Source organism: Vipera ursinii (genome assembly GCF_947247035.1).
Source record: "Vipera ursinii genome assembly, chromosome: 1".
Lineage (NCBI taxonomy): Eukaryota > Metazoa > Chordata > Lepidosauria > Squamata > Viperidae > Vipera > Vipera ursinii.
In genome coordinates, this window is record NC_139512.1 from 153,037,348 (window position 1) to 153,052,855 (window position 15,508).

General features: G+C 37.9%; 1 long non-coding RNA gene across 1 annotated transcript in view; it reads left to right on the plus strand.

The window, feature by feature from the left end:
* Nucleotides 1-14,655, plus strand: part of LOC310642217 — a 62,810-nt gene extending 48,155 nt beyond the window's left edge. The window contains exons 2-3 of the long non-coding RNA XR_014492851.1: nucleotides 12,945-13,159; nucleotides 14,520-14,655. This is a non-coding gene — a long non-coding RNA (uncharacterized lncRNA). The remainder of the gene's footprint in view (nucleotides 1-12,944; nucleotides 13,160-14,519) is intronic.
* The last annotated feature ends 853 nt before the right edge of the window (nucleotides 14,656-15,508 follow it).

Here is a 15,508-nt window from a genome sequence, read left to right on the forward strand (position 1 = left end):
GGAAACTGGAAAGGAAGGTGGTAGTTTAAAACCAGACATTATAGAAGTGATGGTTGAAAGCAAAGGGGAAATTGTTATATAATTCCTCCTACATGGCCACCTACACAATATACACAGCCACTTTCACCCACTCTATGGAGTCACTTTGAAGATATTTAATCATAGTTTTATTATTATGCCTTGGAAGTATTCTATGCACTATTTATGTTTCTAAAACTATCTCACTTGTATAGATTAAATCATCTTCACCTGCAGCTTTGGTATTTCTTTTAATAGAACTAGATATCTGTTGGGAGAAATGAGAAAAGACATATTAGTTCAGCTCTGTGCTTATTCCACTAAAGATGTTGCAAAGAGCTAGATTGGTCCTATCTGCATAGGTATGTCTCCTAAAAAGTTGCAACAGGTTTTTAAAAGGGCGGATTTTCTTTTTGTAACATTATAAATGTCACTCATTATGATGGGGCACAAATGATTATGACATACCACACTAAATAATAAATTAATTAAATGGCACAATAGTTTCAGCATGAAGCCATCATATCAAAAAGTTCTCACCAGCACTGGGACTGGTGATTATTCTTTGATGAGATGTTGATTCTGCTTTCAAAGTTGACAGGAAACAATCCAAGGACACAACTTGCCCACATCTGAGTTAAATGTGAGTCTGGAAAATTTGAGAAATGGCTACTGAGGTAGAGGAATAAAAGTCATTTTTGATTCGTTATTTGGATTCTGGTTGCAGAAAATTCAAGACTATTTCTTGCTGATTTTTTAAAAAGTGTTGCATGCCCTTCAAAACAGGTGCACATTTAAAAATCAAGACCTGTATTACAATATTCGGAAGAGTGTGAAATCTGATTCTTGCATTAACCCAGATGGTGTAAATTGGGTCAGAACAAAGTAGTATCCAGAGGAGGATACTCAGAGATAATTGCTCAACACATCTAAAAGGACTTTTATGAGTCTTTGCTTGCTAAATGCAGCTAGAAGATTCTCAGCCTTTTAGCAATAGATCCCTGTATAAAGCAATGAAATGCGCTTCAAAAATAAATGCCAAAGAATAAAGAAATATTTCTGGGTTAGATAAGGCAGGTATGGTACTCGCTGCTCTGACCAATAAGTATTTATAATAGTTAGAAGCAATTTTACAATAAAATGCATCAACATAGAAGGAAGAACTGCCGACTATAGAAGAATGGACTTTAAAAGTTTCCAATCTGGCGGAAATGGCAAAGATTTCAGCGTATTTGAAAGACCAGTCGCAACAGAGATATATTGTGGAGTGGCGAAAATGGATTGATTACATCCAGAATAAATATGGGACTAAAAAGTTTCACCTAGCATTTGAATAAGTATTGGATTTATGTGATATATAAACTGCTTGTAGTTATTTTATTAAGAGTTAAAGTGCGATAGAATTTAATATTTTATTGTTGTTTGCATATTGTAGATTATGTTTGTTTGCATTTTTTATACCTTGTATTTAGTTCTGGGAAGTCGGGGGGGGAGGGGGAGGGGAGGGAAGAGTTGGGGAGGTTTGGGGAGAGGGGAGGGGGTTGGGAGGGGTTTTGCTTTTTAAAAAAATGTACTGTAAAACTTTTCAATAAAAATAAAATAAAATAAAATGCATCAACATCAAAGACCCAGCATTTTCTGTCTGAAAGTCTGAAGGAAGCCAATTGTTTTTTTTCAAAGAATTTAACATAATTTCCAAGGGTGAGTGCACCCAATCCATACTTTCTATTTGGTAAATAGTTTAAAATATGCAAGATCTATCTGACTACATGTTGAACTGGAACAACAGGAATGTGCCGAGTGAGATTGCTGCCAAGTCTCATTCTGTCTTCAAACCACATTCAGACCCAGCTACTGTCCATCTCTGCCAAAGCATCACCCAGGAATAACAAGATGACTTACAAATGTGTTCTAAATGTACGGTAATTGTCCTTATAATCCCAACAATCAGAATGATGACTGTTAAAAACACAGAAAGAAATGATACCTGTCGATACAATTAAAACATTTAATACCTAACTTTCACCAGCTGGCAATCAACTTTTCAGAATTAAATAATAATCTCATCATATATATTTTTAAAAAAAATCACGTTAACATAGTGCCTACAGCTGAGAGTTTTATAGGTATCAATATAATTATATGACTTTTTTTTAATTTAAAACATTCAGTAGGAAAAAAGAGATAAAACATAATAGGTAAAACATGGAAGGAGTCTTTTTTATTTTTAAAAGAGCCTTTATCTCGCAGAAAACTTGTGTTTCACACTTAAATAAGGTAGTAATAGATTTAGAGCAGTCTTCTTCCAATTAGTTTGTAGATATTTGGGACTGTAATTCCAATACCCCCCAACCACTGGGAATTTTAAACCCTGGGTCTTTGACTTGATTCCAGCCTTTAGGTACAAATAATGAGAACATTAGATGCAGTAGCTACCACCATACATGATATTTCAACACAACAAATCCTTACACTTTGGCATAGATAAAAAAAAATTGAGTAAATTGGCAATGTGTTTATAGTGTGTGCATGTGTGTGTGTAGTAAGAAGCTGTCCTTCAGTTATCTAAGTTTTCCATAAATATCAGTTTTGCTTTCACAACCTGTTGTCCTTGAAACATCTAGTCAGAAGGCAAGTCCTTGCAGGCCAGAAAGCTCTAGTTCTACTTCTGACAAAATCACAAGGTTATACTCCAGCTGGTAATATGTACTGAATTATAGCAGATTGAATATCAATTTTATTTGGAATTGTGTGTGTAATGTATCGGGTTCTTCATGTAGGAAAGAAGATGAGGCGAGTGAGTTCAACAAAGCTCATGGTTTATTGCTTGCAGGATCTGAACTGAGAATTGGGCTGCAACTTGCAGCAATTTATAGCCTGGCCTCTAGGTGGCAGCAATAGATTTAAAGTAACCCATTGCCACCTAGGGACAGCCAATAGCAGGACTGGAGACCTGGAGTCTGGGTTGCTGGAGAGCCGTTAGCTGCTCCAGCTAACCACGTGGTGCTACAACTGAGCCCAATACATAACAGTGTGTGTGATTGTTGCCTTCCCTGCTCCACTTTTCCCAAATAAATTCATTTTTACATTAACGTGATTGTTGTCTTATGCAGAACTACATCCAATCTGAGAAAGCTCTATCTCAAGGGTCTAATCCATCACTAAACATTTCTGTATCCACCCTGTCAAAATCTCAGCCTCTCCCTGAAGCCTTGTCCTCATCTGCGTCTTCTCAGCCTAGATGCAGCAATTCCTGTCTTTTAAGAAAAAAGGGGATCAATCAGGCCAACCCAACTTCAATCAACACTCAATCAATCTCTGCCAGAAACAACTCTCAAGTACTTAGTCTGGAGAGAGTATGTATAGAGATGAATTGAGGCTCCCCACATTCAGAGCACTTTCAAGCACCAATAGCCTGACGCTTCATTTACCCTGTCCTTTTCTCCTTAAAAAAGGAAGTTCTATGGTCACATGAAGATTATTGCATCCTAGCAAGCTTCATTGTCTGGGCTGTTAGGAAAAAGATGGAGTTCTGTCTTATTGAACAAAGTAGCAGAAGCTGCGCGTAGCTTCTGGACTACAAACTTGTGCCCTAGGGCAAGGGTCCCCCATCCCCACCCCGTGGACCGGTACTGGGCCACAGCATGCCAGCAACCGGTCCGCACAAACAAGCAAAGGTCCATCCGCAGGATGCAGACAGCAAACAAAACCACACATTCTCCGGGCCGTGGAAAAAACTTTCTTCACAGAACCGGTCCCTGGTGCCCAAAAGTTTGGGGATTTCTGCCCTAGGGGAATGCTGTTCTAGAAAAATGCACCAATAGCCAGTAGGACTTCCTACAGGCAAATAAAAGTCCCACTTGTTTTTTCAATAGGATGACATATTGGTTCTTGTGGTGTAAACCCTGTAATTGTTAGTCAGCAATTAAAACAAGTAATTATAACTTGTCTATCTTAACAGCTGTACAGGAAAGTATATATAATGTTCAGCTTATAGAGCAGGACATTTTGTAATTTTATAAAAACAAAAGAGTTTGACACGTAATAAGCTTTACTGTACTTGCAAGCCCAGCCCTGAAAATAAAAGAATTGCAAAAGTGGTGAATTGTTCACAGTGCCAAATAAAAAGAAAATCATCTCTAGGATTTTGTTCGTTTGCCAAATCACGCTATACCGATGACTAGCAGATGCTTTAGATAATGATGGGTCGCTACTAGCATAACCAATCTCATTACATGAGGATATACAATGCAGCTGACTGAACTGGAACACAGCCAGTGCTGACTATTTACAACTGGCTGTATTTGGATCTCCAAGAATAAGCTGTTTTGATGAATCAGAGCAAGACTGTTGATATACTTTTCTCTGCTCAAAAATTTTGTGTTGGAATTGCCACCAAATCTACTGATCCTCCAGTATTATTACTGGCAAATCACTGCATTCCCCTGGTTCTTTTGAAACAATACATTTCTAGCCTGAGTTTACAAAATTATTACGGTAGCTAAATTTAATATATTCTACCCAACCTTTCTTCGAACTCAGAACTCAAAGTAGCATGTATGGATTCCCTTCAGCCATATGGTTCTACCATGTTCCTTCACACCAACCCAACTCAATGTCCCTGAGATCTGTTGTGTGGCAATTCTCATAATACTGGCCAGGAGTGATGAGAACCAACTCCCAACAAATTTTAGAGGTACCAAATTGATGTTCTATTAAAATTTTTCATATGCAGTCATTTTATCGCAAATACTTGCTCTAGATTATGTTCCCCTATTTGTAGCCTAAAGCTGTAACCTAGATTTCCCTAAAATATTTCATTATTAAACAATATTTAGATCAGGGCTCTTCAAACTTGGACCTTTATTGACTTGTGGACTTCAACTCCCAGAATTCCTCAAGTCATAAAAGGCCCAAGTTTGAAGACCCCTGATTTAGATATTCATTATCTTATTTCTGTATTAGATTTATATCCCACTACCTTTATGTACAGAAACTTAAGGTAGCATACAATAGGTCCCTTCTCCTATTTTTCTCTGCAATAATCCTATGATGTAGATTGGCTTGTAAACCAACCCCATTGATAAAGAGATATAATAAGCTAATAATATTTAAGATCAGAATTCTGCTGAAGGAGTGCAGTGGTTAAAACGCAGTACTACAGGCAAAATTCTGCCAACTGCCAGGAGCTCGATTCTGACCGGCTTAAGGTTGACTCAGCCTTCCATCCTTCTGAGGTCATTAAAATGATGAGCCAGATTGTTGGGGAAAATATGCTGACGTTGTAAACCACTCAGAGTGTGCTGTAAAATACTATGGAGCACTATATAAGTCCAAATGCTATTGCTACAATTCTTTAGGAAATGAACATATTTCTGAATCAGAAAATGCTATATCATTTGTCATTTTGACAGCTAATAGCTGTTTTCCTCACCCTGTCTGCCTTAGCATTCCTAGATCTAGTTGAGCATCTTTTTTCTGGAAATTTCCTTTAATAGTAGCAATATAGTCCAAGGTTGCTTAATAAATTTTGTAGCCAACTTTTATTTATTTCTCTAAGAAAATTTATGTGGCTGCCAACTCATTCTCAGTGACTCTGGAAGGCTTACAAAAATAGAGATTGGAATATGTACCAGTCTAGCACACTAATTCTCACGTAGGAAATCTGCAAATCTGTAAATATGGTGTAGTACAGCCACAAAAACTTTAAGCAATTGGCCTTAGTTTTCAATGTTCCATATTAAAAATTGATCTGCAACTTAAGATCAACTCAACTATCCTAGGAGGTATCAGCAGGAGGGAAATATTGGGCCTGAACATGGGAAGCCTTGATTTAATCTTTGATGAGGCATCCACTTTACCACATATTTTAATATGTAATTATTCTGCATGCCTGAAATATATCATTAAGGAAAATAAGTTACAATATAAAATAATATTTAACATTATTTTGTTATATTTGAATCCGCCTTTACTCCAATAGTAATAATGATGATCCCATAACTTTTTTTGCATTAAATCATTAAATCACTGGTTCTTCTCCCTCTTTTATCTTCACAACAATTTCATGAAATAGGTGAAGTTGAATCAGTCCAGGGTTACTAAATAAATTACACAACTAATTAGAGATTGGAACATGTCCTAGTCTAACACACTAATTCTTATGTGGTAAATACAAATCTGTAACGTTCCATATGGTTTTACATATTTTCACAGTAATTAATTTTACATTTTTTCACAGTAACTAAAAAGACAGTGTCAACTTCCCAATTTAGCATGGAATGTGGGCATGATAGGTAATTTTAGTATCTGCTAATTATGACACTGATCTACAAAAAAAATATTTGCCTGATATTTAAGCCCCCATGTCTTCTTTTTTAAAGTCATCTCAACATTTTAGTGCAAATGGAAGAAGTTTGAAGATACTGAAATTATATATCTGCACTTCTTTATATTGTTCACTGGACACTTTTGAGGTGATATCTGTGCAATCCTTATATATATATATATATATATATATGTGTGTGTGTGTGTGCGTGTGTGTGTGTGTGTGTGCATGTGCATGTATATATATATATATATATATATATATATATATATATATATATATATATATATATATATATATATATATATATATGTTTCAAATGTTAACTATTTAGATTACCTTGCTAGGCCCCAAACATGGGGCAAATCTTTATTTCCTGTTTTCAGCCTATCTTGAAGGCTATCGAACAGGCAGTAGTCACACCGGACAATTCATATATTTGTGTAAATTACTAACAAAGAATTAAAGGGAAACTGAGATCTCAGTTTCCCTTTAATTCTTTGTTAGTAATTTACACACGCACACACACACACATATATATATATATATATATATATTGTATAATTATGTATGCATATATGTGAATACATGTGTGTGTGTGTAATTTTAATTACAATACTAAAATCTAATTAAAAACTAAAATGTAAAATGTATAGGGGAAAAAAAGAAAAGTGTAAAAGATTTAAAACAGAAGAAATCCATTAACTGGTACCAGAAATAACTACATCTTATTTTAACCTCAATAAAATAAACTAACCTTATATTCCTTCCTTGTAGCGGTGCAGGACTTCGATTCTCACCGGCTCCAGGTTGACTCAGCCTTCCATCCTTCTGAGGTGGGTAAAATGAGGACACAGATTGTTGGGGGGCAATAGGCTGACTTTGTAAACCACTTAGAGAGGACTTTAAAGCACTATGAAGCTGTATATAAGTCTTAAGTGCTATTACTATTTTACTTCTAACATTCTTAATGGTTAAGGTCAGGGGTAAGCAACCTCGGCTTGGTTGGCTCAGGAATTCTGGGAGTTGAAGTCCATGAGTCATAAAAGAGCCGAGGTTGCCTACCCCTGGTTAAGGTGCTGGCCTAGAAACAAGGAGACTGAGAGTTCTAGTCCCACATGAATGGCAGATGGGTGACTTTGGGTCAGTCACTCTCTCTCTGTCCAACTCACCTCACAGTGTTGTTGTTGTGAAAATAGGAGGAAGTGTGAAGAAGTATTAAGTATGTTTGCTACCTTCAGTTATTTATAAAAGCAGGATGTAAATCAATAAATAAAAATATTTAGTTCATTCAAATAATGTTATAGAATATTATTTCTTTTCATTTCTTCTTTATCCCTTTTCACAAAGCTCATCAAAGCTTTAAGAAGCCTCTTTTTGTAAATCAGAAAGAATTATCCAGGCCACTCTTTGTTTATTACCTCTATTTCCCTTTTGATTTTTAAAACATAAACTGGTTCCTTTTGCATTTCTAGTGCAACATTCTTCTCCATATTATTTTTATAACCTGCCATTTGTAGATCCATTTTCAATGGCTTCTCTGTCCTGTCAAATAGAACTTGTTTTTTTTTGACACGGTCTATCCATAGAAGCAAACATTGCTATTGAAATTATTAGTACTATTTCAAAAGTGTTCTTCAATATTTTCAGTGATAAAGTATTCTGCCTCATTTTATACATCCAATTAGTGGTTAAACAGGCTTATGTATTTTTTTTCTTTCAATAAATCTTTAGTTTCTTTTAGTGTCCAGTTTTTAAAATTACTTACCTTTATTTTGTCTTGAAAAAATCCAAACAAAACTATTTCCTGTGGGAATAATTTTTTATAATTAATTCCAAACTCGCTCTGAATAAGGAGTCTTCCGCATTGGCCTTCAAGGACACTTACAACAATTAAGCACCATATTCCTCTTAGTTTGCATATCTGCATAATTTATATTTAATGTAATTACTACTTTAGCTTCAGATATTTTAGCAAGAGACTCATACATGAAAAGTGTTTCCTTCAATGATATTTTCCAGACAGATCAAAACTTTTTCTGGAGCATTAAGGAAACCAGGCTCATTAGAGAGAAGAAGACTTTAGGACATGGGTGTCCAACCTTTTGGCTTACTTGGGCCACATTGACTGAAGGGGAATTGTCTTGAGTCGCATATAAAATATATAGTTAATGTATATAAATAAGAAACTTTCTCTTTTTAATGATTTTCTGAATCCATATTACTAGCTGTCTAGGGCAGCAGCATGCGTCCTGTGAGCAAAGTTCTACATTTGGTACATAACACAGCACTGATATTATAGTTCTTAACTATTTGGATAAAGTCATCTATAATCATCTACAGAGTTTGTACATGCCTAACTAAGAGACATAATAGCTGAACTTTGGCGTTTGTCTAAATACTCTTAGTGTCATTGGATATTTGCATTATAAAAAAGGTAAAGGTAAAGGTTCCCCTGCACATGCGAGCTAGTCGTTTCCGACTCTAGGGGCCGGTGCTCATCTCTGTTTCAAAGCCAAAGAGCCAGCACTTGTCCGAGGACGTCTCCGTGGTCATGTGGCTGGCATGACTAGACGCCAAAGGTGCACGGAATGCTGTTACCTTCCCATCGTAGTGGTCCCTATTTTTCTACTTGCATTTTTACGTGCTTTTGAACTGCTAGGTTGGCAGAAGCTGGGACGAGTAACAGGTACTCACTCTGTTACGCGGCACTCGGGATTCGACCCGCCAAACTGCCGACCTTCTGATCGACAAGCTCAGTGTCCTAACCCACTGAGCCACTGCGTCCCTAGCATTTGCATTATAAGTTATCACAAATATGTAGGAGTAGATGACACAGAAACCTAAACAAAAAACATCTGCAATGGCTTTCAGTCATTAAAAAAAATTAAGAATAGTCATTGCACTCCTCTTTGTCAATTTCAGGTTTGTATTCCAATAGTTTATTTCTGCAATAGTTTATTGCAGAAATCTGTGGTAAAGAAAATGACCTCTAAAGATTGAATAACCTTAACCTGCTCTACTGAACTCACATAATTATTTTAATGAAAACTATAACCTTCATCTTATTACAATGTATTTGGAGTTTCTATTTTGTACAGTAGGTAGGAAATGCTCTCATGACTGTCCTCAATTTTGCAAAAAGAAATAATGTGCTGAAAACTACAAGAATATAGTTTTCTAAATTACTACCCTAGAGGAGTGGAATGCAAGACAAGGTAGTCTTGTTACCCCTGAGTTGATATATGTTGAATAAAAGGGAGGCAAGTATAGATCTTGGAAGTAAATATTTTCATATGTTAAAGAAAACGTCTATTCTCAGAAAAGAGTTTTTAAGTTTATCCCTTGGGTTAGTCTCAAAAGCATCAAATAACCCATCCTTGAGTTTACCAGTATGTTTTTTTTCCTATTTAATAAAGTAATTAAAAAAACACTGGTCACAAGTTGATTATCTGCTCAAAATCCTGCCTGCTCTTCAAAATTAGAATATCTGCACAGTCCAGTCCAGTATGAAGAGAACTAGCACATATCTTGCTAATTGAATTTAGGGGATACTGGATATTAATTGACTAGATTAAGCTTTAATCTCTTCTTAGAAGCAAGGATTGCAATGTAGGTCATCCAGTCTGGGGATGTAAAGAAGACAGCTAAAATTGGGTCCCACATCCAGCATTTATTTTTATCAACTGTGGAATATTTAATCTCCTCCTCCTACACACACACACACACACACAGACACACACACACCCCTCTTTCCTGTTTGTAATAGAGTAGCCAGCTTGTCTTCTGAGGAAGTAATTCTTGACTAGACAGATAACATGTTTAAGAGAAGTTGTCAAAAGATCAAATTTGGCTGTATGGAAGTGGTGTGAATAATTGGCCAGCTTTTAAGCAACCTGCACTTTTTCAAATTTTGGATTTCAACCTCATCAATCCCAGCCTACAGTGCAAGTAACTATGGGAACTGTAGTTCAAAGCATCAAACAAACACAAGTTTGCCCGGTTGTAATATTCAGACGGTGGCTAATTTATACATAATCTAGTTTAATATGAATTTCAGATAATAAGAAATGGCCTATTAGAATTTCTGTTTGTAATAGATGCAAATAACAATTCAACAAAAGAATAAAACAGGGGCACAGTGACAGATATATTTACCTATCCCACCTGATCCTCTGAAAATGCTGATATTAAAACAAGATGATGCAAGGTTGCTAATTCCTTCCTTCTTCAGTTCATCAAGCAGCATTCTTCTTTCACCTTTTTCCTCCTGCGAACATAAAGTAGTGTTTAAGCTATTTTCAAAATCATTTATAACAACAAATCCTAGATTTATAGTCTGAGTTTCAGGGTGGAGCCTTAATGATGGTGAACTGAAATCAGTAATAACTAGAATTTCTAAGTATCCTGGATTTAAGTGCTGTACAAATTCAGATACAATTATTTTATTTACTTCAAATATTTACAGCCCACTCTTCAACTTCAGATGAGAGCCACGTATATGTACGAATAGGCAAAATATAATAACTAGGTTCCAATATAATATTATAAGGTTTCAATCAAATACATTTACCAGAAAAAAAGCCTCATTTGGAGGCAGAAGGACTTGCTTCTGGAGGGAAAAAAAAGGTATAACTTCATACTCCAAGTTCATTGTGAATAAAATAGCTGAATAGTATAGAACAGCATGGATAAAATCAAGTACAGCAGTACCACTGGCACCAGACCTTCGTTCTCCAAAATGACATATTACCTGCAAATGCTGTCCATTCCCATGCAAGTTATGTCGCTGGATATGTGAATCAGTTTTGCTTAGTCTGCAACCATCTAAATCTTTGTCAGCCAATAAAGCAGCTATATAGCCACACATCTGGAGAAAGCCAATTAGGGAAGATCAACATAGACAGCTCTGTGGTTGATTCTCCTATAGCAGGCATGTCAAACTGCCGGCCCACAGGCCGGATACGTCACGCCGAAACTGCGCCCACCCCATTGCCGGCAATGGGGGGAAAAGTCACGATACGTTGTGTGACGTCACATGATGTTGCAAGTTTGACATGCCTGTCCTATAGGCTACTCAAAGAAATTCATCTCAACTATCAGGGAAGCCATCAGTCCAAAGCTGATCTAGAGTATTTCACAAAATTGGAGAAGTTGTGGCCTCCCCATCCTACAGAGCCAAGAATGAGTTGTAGCATTTGTAGTTCAGCAACAAGTAGAGGATCTGGTTTGTGACTCCTGTTTTTAGAAGGAAATTTGGACATCTGTAGGCTTACTCTTCCAGCCTCACCTCCCAAAAGCTTCAGCCCATGGCTTTTATTCCCCTGAAGCAGAACAGGCCAAGGCTAAAGGATCTACAGGATGGAAGGCCAGCTGTCTGCTTTTCCTAATCTAGACAATGCTACATCCTCAACCAGTATTGGTCATCCAATAATTCCCTAATGTCATCCTCCTCCCGCTGCAACTTCATCTGAAATGTACCACATGCTTTTGTTTTCCAGCTTCAGTTCAAAGCCGATGTGTAGCAGTTGCCTTGAGACCTTCAGAGCAGATGGTCTTCAATGTTTTGTTCCATTCTAGTAGAGCCCCACCTCCATTTGGCTGCAGTACCTAGCACACTTTCTCCTCTTTAGTGACCAGGCAGTGTCCTGTGAATCCATTTCATGTTGGGCTGCCAGGCTGCTATGTTCCCTGCGGATCAGCAGTTGTTGTTGTTGTTTTTCAATCTTGCAATTCATCCAACAATGGCCTATTAAATCAATGAACCATCCTCAACCTAGAGATTTCTGCTTGACTCAACCCTTATTTCTCCTAGTTGGCACCTGTAGCTGTTCCAGCTGCTCAGGCTGACGAAGCATGCTTCCTTTGTTTTCCCACGGTACTGTAATGCTTCCCTTCTCCTTCCTTTACTTTTAAAATGTGTTTAAGGAATCTTCCTATTTTGTTTCCATCAAGCTATTCTATCAGGGTTTTTTTTATTACTGAATAATAAAAATGAAGGAACAACCTGTTTCCTTTACGTTGACCAGCGTAGCACCACAACCACAATACTATAGTAAGGGGGGGGGGGAGAAAGGATCTGATTTAGTGTCTATGAAGATTCTCAGTCATCCAGGTCAGTTCAGTTCTGAACTGAAGAAACTTCTTGGATGAGAAGCCCAACATATTCAAGGAAACACAAAGTCCGGTTGCCTTTCGAAAAAGCACCTTTGGGTCTGATTTAGTGTCAAAGGAGATAATGTTGGTACATAAAAGGCATCAGTGTACCTGGGTATATCTGGAAAAGCAAAGGAAAGGCACAGTGACTACTGAGAAGGGAACAATTCCTATAAGGAAAAGGCAAGCACTGATTGACAGGTCTGGGCAGGAGAAAGCCACTCAAGCCACTTGCCTTCTCTGCACAGATGAAAATAGCAAGAAGGGGAGGAACAGTCAGGTTTACAGTGGCCACAATTCAGATTAACTACCAGCCCGGTCTTGCTACCATCCCATTGCAATCTGGACTGGAATTTCTGAAGCAGCCTGGGAAGCAAGCTGCTTAAGCAGCAGCGCATGAACGGTCTGCATCTTTATTAAATTTAACTCTCCTGACCCCTAGTGGTCAGTTCTTTTCCTTCTTTTGTTTCAGCTCCTGCACCGTCGTGCACTTTCCAGCAGCACCATCTTGTACGGTACTCCTCATAACATGCTGATTTCCAAATACCTGTGTCAAATTTGCTGGACTACAGATTTTCTGACATGACCCACTTGGTATCCATCCTCTAATGCTGGTGTTTTTGGGACACACTGTACCAAACCTTATGCAAACTTCAGGTGATACTTGTCATACATATGCAGAACATTGGGCAAACTCTTGTTAAATTAACATATAATGCAAACCTGAGTCTATTAACCTTACAACCGAAACCCAGAGTCTCTGCATCTTTGCAACCTTAGCAGTCAACTCTACTGTCTGGCCAAATACACAAACTGCGTATCATATGACTCTTTCACTAATTCATTATTCAGGGCCACATTTTTACAGACAGAAAGAGATATTTGTTTTTATTTTTTGTTTCAAAGGCTAAAATACATTGACTATCCCTGAATACCAGGCAGCTGAATTTGTAAGCAGGGCAACAGTTGCTGTTCTACTACAGGAAGCAAAATGTCAAACTTGGCCCACAGATTTTTTTTCATCCATAGGAAGTTTGTATCTGAGTTCATCCCCACCCATCCCACTTCTACATGGACAAATTCAGGGCGTACATTTATTTGAATCCCAGAATGGATACATTTGAATTATCCATCCTTCTAAAAAAAAACCTTTAATCACTTTGAAATATTCTAAACCGAACTGCAAGTCAAGTCATGCCATCCCTTCACCCTAGTGTCTCCACTTGGCTTAGGTGTGCCAAACTGTAAATATTATGAAAGGAAAAATGATTCAAAAATACACATTGCACTGATCAAGCTTACTGAAGGAGTTTGATTTTAATCCATTTGAGCTTTTTAATCTGGCCCTCCACCATATCTTTCCATTAGAGTGCATCTCCCCAATAAAATATTGGGAGGAGACAGTGAGGACTGTGGCCTCAAAGGATGGCATGCCGCCACCACCACCGTACCTCCTTTTGTTGTAGTGCTGCATTTCTTCTTCAAGGAAGGGAAGACGTGGCACATGAGTCTTCCTTCCCCCCAAGTTGGAATATATATTATTTCATATATTAGCTCCCCTTATATCATCTCAACTGCCTGTATACTTCTAATCTATTAGATAATAGTTTTCCAAAGGGACTATCACTAATTCCATTTCCCGTCCTCCAGAAATCATATAAATCAGAGTTGTACTGAAAAGGGAAGTAGGGTGAGAGAGTGGCAAGAATCCCACTAAAGGGAGGCCAGAAAAAAAGTTGAGAATGTTGTGTCAAGACAAAATGGTAGTCGTGGCCATGCAATCTAAGCTCCCCCCCCCATGTACAAAAGGATGCTTTTCTCAAAGACTGGAAAATGTCTATGTATTTTTTTGCGAAAAGAAGAAAAAAAAATTGGTGATTTATGGATCTGAAAATTAAGAAAGGCACGGATTAAATGAGGGACTGAAGCAAATTATCTAACAGGACAGTGAGATGGGCAGAAAATAAATTGAATAAATAAATAATTACAATCATATTGTGCCCTTCCTCCTTCTTAGATTTATTTATCTGATGAAAAGAAGGCCAAAAAACTTTGAAGTGAAGGAGAAGTGAAATTGCTGCTCACCACAGTGGAGATTATAACAAAGAAATTTAGGAGTTGGGGGCGTGAATCCAACGCCATTCACTTTTCTGTACCTCATCACCTACTGACCACAAAGGTAAAACACAACACAGATCTATTCTTTGTCCTTTTTTCTCCATTATACTCTCTGTAAGAGATCACTAATACCGTGCTTCCCTGACAGTAAGACCCTGAAAATAAGCCCTAGCTTGATTTTTGGGGGTGGGCCTAATATCAACACTATCCCAAAAATAAGCCGTAGTTTGGGAGCGAGGCACATGCCTAAAAATCATGCAAGAGTGGGGGTGGGGTGAGGGTGGAGCTTATCATTGCAACCAGACCTCCCAGGAATTGACACTTTGTCTCCTGGCTCACTTCTTCCGCAGCCGAAGGAGCAGCTTCCTTCTGCAGCTGAGAATGGAGCTCGGACCTGCATTTCACAGTCCAGAAGGCCTGTGCAGCCGAGAACCAAGCTATTCCTTCAACCCGTAGCTCAGTTCTGGGCTGCACAGGTCTTCCGGAAAGGCCTCTGACTGTGAAATGCAGGCCGAGCTCCATTCTCAGCTGCAGAAGAAAGCTGCTCCTTCGGCCGCAGAAGAAGTAGGCAAGCTGGGCAGGGCTGTTGGTGCTGCTGCTGCCAGGTGAGTGGAAAAGACACCACCACACCCGAAAATAAGACCTAGTACCTCTTTTGGAGGCAAAAAAATTTTTTTTAAAAAAAATAACACCGGGTCTTATTTTTGGGGAATTGTGGTATCATATCACCACTCTCTACCTTTTCTCCCCCCAGGAATACATGCTTGGAGTACATGCTCTTGAAACCTCTTCTTGGTAGGGATGTAGCAAATCAGGTGCTAGTCTTTGCTTATCCTTTTAATGTTCTGTTATGGTTACATATGGCTATGGTTATACTTCACTGTTGAT